At 35.6% G+C, this 4,629-nt stretch overlaps 1 protein-coding gene and 1 pseudogene across 3 annotated transcripts in view; one reads left to right on the top strand and one right to left on the bottom strand.

Annotated features, from left to right (window-relative positions):
- Positions 1-4,629, bottom strand: part of NKAIN2 (sodium/potassium transporting ATPase interacting 2) — an 876,886-nt gene that overhangs the window by 266,737 nt on the left and 605,520 nt on the right. The gene's annotated exons all lie outside the window — the stretch shown is intronic.
- LOC111738803 lies at positions 3,109-3,226 on the top strand (annotated as a pseudogene).

Below are 4,629 nucleotides of genomic sequence, written 5' to 3' on the forward strand. Positions count from 1 at the left end.
CTTCTGGCTTGGTAGCAATAAGAAAATAAAACACTTAGAAGAAATACTATATAGCATGCAGTAAATGCTGAGAATTTTACTTTATATACACTATATATCCTATCTCAAGACAATTATTTTTCCAACTTCTTTAGCATTGCATTTCAAAACAAACTCTTTCCACCTTTTTGTTACTGAAATCTAGAAAAACAGTCCTAGCCATTAATATCTCAGCTGGAACAACCAAAACCACATATTATTGAAGTTGCTTATTAAAAGTGGCATTTTCATTAAAATCCCCTTCTTCACTGAAAAGCCACGATGATATATTATCTATTTTGAACAAATGTGCTGCAGAAAGTGCCTAGGAGGTAATAACACAGTTTAAGAAAAAAATTAAATATGATGGCTAGCCAAATGCAATTTACACATTTGTGTTTTTTGGTGGCAAGTCACATATCTTACAGAAAGGAATGCACCTGAAGAGAAAAAAAGTTGTGGTTTTACAAAAATAAAAATACATCAAAAAGAATGGCATAAAATCCAGATATTTTAGTACAAAAAAGTCCTAAAGCAAAAGAAAATGAGCATTAATGATACCTTTTTTCTTTTTTTCCAGATAAAAATGTGTTGCCATTTACCTTCCTATCCCTGAAGTATGAAGTGATTCTGCCTCCCTCTGAGCCCCTAGGGGGTAGCTAGGGGCCTTCCGGCTGCAGTGAAAGGGTGGAGCTGGGCTCCCAACATGTCAGTAACTGGGAGGGTAGAAATGGGAGCCCAGATAGTAGGTTGAAAACATAACTGCCATTTCTGAGTCTTCTGACCCTATATTAGTCATCTCTCCCTGTACTTTATTTTATTTATCTGTTAAAGAAGACTTTTAGGGATGTGTGTACAAGTATAAATCCTTATCTTTCCAATATTATTATTAATGCCCATATTCTAGCATTAATCTACTTTCTTCATACTAAGAACAATAGTTGCAACCCTAACAAAAGAGATGGTATACCACCCACTCCCCAAGCAGCATCCCTAGTTTCCCAGCTCCATGATATGCTGCTATTGTTCCCAACCTGACCTTTAAATTCTACTCATTTTCAAAGTCTAGCTATGAAGCGACTGTGCTGTGGTGCCTTCTATACCTGCCACACACTGCTCTGGGCTGGAAAGCATGACATGCTTTGATAAATTCTCCCAATTTGATCTATTACTCAATGAAACACTTATTCCTTTCTACCTCACAATTCGCACACATGTTTTTATCTCTCTGGGACAGTATAGGTTCTCTGAGGGCAGTGTCATGACATTAATCTTTATATCTTCCTTGGTACCTACCATAGCCTTGCCTATAGCAGGAATTTAATTAATGTTTATTGTGTCAATGAATATAAAAAAAAGGTTACCTATATTATTTTATTCAGTAGGAAGATAAGAAGATATAAGATCAGAGATGTGAAAGCTTTGGGAAAATATGTTTTACTGAAATGCAAGGCCTGATGGTTGGAAACTCTACAAGCACATTTGACAAGAGAATAAAAATCCTTGAGGGTTATTCACAACTGACAGAACTCTGAGGTGTGACTTGGCTACTAAAGAAATTCCTGGGCTATAAGTGTAGTTTTACAAGAAATTGAGATAAAATGCTCGGAGAACACTGGAAGAAGTAAAATGCCAAAGAGAACAGGTTTTCAGAGCTGTCAAGGTATCTTAATTTGTTTTCACATGGAGAAACTTGTCAAACTGCCAGTAACTATCTTGCCCTCTTGTCATAGCAAAGTTTCTATATGTTGTGCCAACTCCATTTTTTTGGTAGCCAAAAAATTTCAACAAAGTTTGATTAAAGCCACTGCGGCGGGCCAACGTGTTAGAGTCACTACTGAAGTCATCCATGGTTGGTACCATCCCTGGTAGAAAGTCAAAGGAATCAGAGATGGATTCTGAATGCTGATGCTGACTGTCTGGCATGAAGGTCCAGGCTAGTAACTGCAGGGAAATCATCTCTGGGAATCATTCAAAACTTCCCCAATGTGTAAAGAACTAATGTTAATCCGAGACTACAAAAAATAAGGAATTTAGACCTTGCTTCTTGAAGTGTGGAGTGCAGACCAGGGGCTATTTAGAAATGCAGACTCTCAGGCCACCCTGCACATTTGCTCAGTAAGAGGCTGCATTTTAACAAGATCCTAGATGATTCATATTCCCATTAGACTTTGAGAGGCACTGGTCTAAGGCAGGAGATTTCGTACCTTATTGCAATTATAAAAGATTTTAAAAATATAGAAGAAAAATTTCCAATTCAATTAATCTAGTATTTTTAATTTAAAATAACTTTCAAAACTAAAGAAAATAAAGCTATATAACTAAGATGAAAACAAAGAAAGAAATAAACCCCCTACCCTAAGGCACTGTTTGTGACAATCAATGTACTTCATCTCTTTCTCAAAAAGTTATCATCTAGATTCAGAATAACTAAAAATATATAAGTACTTGCTCAGAACACCCAAATTAGTCATTAGAAATGCAAGTTGCCTGTTCTTTTCTAATCAGTTACAGTTAATAGTCATTTATTATAACATTATCATAAAGCATAAAATTAACCAATGATTATAAAATACCAATTCCATTGCAATGATAGAGAAATGTTTAAAATCCTAAGTCCAGTATTTTTCATAATATTCATAAGAACAAAATGGCTTTGAAAAAATATTCAGATGAATTTCCCACTTTCCTATTTTACTAACACTAATGCTACTTTTATTTTTTCTGAAAACGGTTTAAATATGAATTGAAAAATCAGGTTTTTCCTCAATCAAAGCAACACTCATAAAAATAAATATATGCTGGGGTGGCTCCATAGTGTAGTGGTTAGCACATCTGCTTTACAGTCAGAAGGTCCTGGGTTCGTGCCCCAGGTAGAGCCATGAACCATACCCTGAGTGTGTCAGGCTCCAGGTGCATGCTGTAAGCGGGTGGGAGGAGATGCTCTGCTTTTAGAGATCCAGTTCTTAAGGGGAGACAGCACATCCATAGGTCAGGGGTGGAAGTGAAGGGGTGGAATTAAGGAGGGGGAAAATAAATATATGCTCACTTAAAATATTTAAAAGTGACAATCAAATGACTTTTGGGTTGATCTACGGCCAAGCCACCCTGAACATGCCCAATCTCATTCGATCTCGGAAGCTAAGCAGGGTTGGGCCTGGTTAGTACTTGGATGGGAGACACCTAGGAAAACCTGGTGCTGTAGGCGTAAAAAAAAAAAAAATGACTTTTAGGGACTAACATTGTTTGTGTTGTTTGGGATTCAAATCAAAATTAAATGTATTTTAATTTCTTCACTGTGTTTAGACCTAAGTGGAATTAATAATTCACTTCATTATGATTTATGTCATTATTTTAGATATATTTACAAAACTTTACATGTTATAGTTTATCAAATTGCATGTGTGGTATTCTCTCATTAAGAATTATACTAAGTTCATGAAAATCCTTACTAAAAAAGGTCACAAGTTTAATAAAAGCCAAGTGTTCTGATTTTAAGATGCAGCGTAATATGTTTTTAAAAATATTGGAATCTTATTAGACTTAAAATAGTGCCGTTACACTAAAATCACCTTTTCTGTGAATATTCTTGTGCATTTGAATGAGTATATTAAAAAGATTCAATATTGGTGCTGATACAAAGGAGTATATTTTGAATAATTCACTCAATAAACATTTATTTAGCAGTTGATATGTGCCAGGCACCATGCAAAGTTTTAAGAACCCAAAGACACTAAGATAATATTTCTTCTCTCAAAGAGTTCAGTCTTTCGAGGAAGAAAGACAGCTAAACTAATGTAATACCATGCGTTCTGTATTATCACAGTGGTAAGAAAATAGGCATATTCATGATGGAGGTTGTGCTCTGAGGACTGGTCTAGAGAAAGCAGGAAAGATGTCATGGGTTGGATTTTCTAGAAGCAGAGCTTGAGACAGATTCTTGAGAAAGTGATTTCTAGAGTGTGCTCAGGTGAAGGGGAATGGGGAAAACAGAGTGGGAGAGAGTAAAGTGTGGATATGGTCTAGGATGAAGAAAAGTTTCAGCATGGTCTCAGGGGAGGCTCACCCTGTTGGTTCACCCTGAAGCAAGGGGCTGTGTCAACCAATCTTTGGTAGTGGATTAGTGAGGGTTAAGAAGACACATCTAGCATAGGAGATAGTATAAGATGGAGGGATGCAGAGATATGAAATAATAGCCCCTATATGTAGTGGTCAAGGGATTTCCAAGAAGTACAAAGAAAAGATTGTTCCAACTGACAATTAGCTATTAACTACAGAAATTTGTTCATGTAATGTTAGCAGGTTAAACCCAGAGGATACGCTTCTTGATCATTATCAGTCAATTACATGATAGCACGTCTAATATGATTTGGATGTTCATGACAAAACCTATTTCAATTTATATTACTCCAAATCCACAGGAGTATTTCCCAACTGAGATAATGTTCAAAGTGCATTTCTTCTTATCATTTCTATAATGCAAAAATAACTCTATGACATTTCTATAGGTTAAAGTTGTCATATTCACTAACTTATTTAATTCATCTAAAGGCTTAATATGTACCAGGCATTATACTTAGGCTAAATATGTTTTTATGTATTTCTGATTTA

This window comes from Pteropus vampyrus, unplaced genomic scaffold (genome assembly GCF_000151845.1).
Source record: "Pteropus vampyrus isolate Shadow unplaced genomic scaffold, Pvam_2.0 Scaffold43, whole genome shotgun sequence".
In the NCBI taxonomy this organism is placed as follows: Eukaryota; Metazoa; Chordata; class Mammalia; order Chiroptera; family Pteropodidae; genus Pteropus; species Pteropus vampyrus.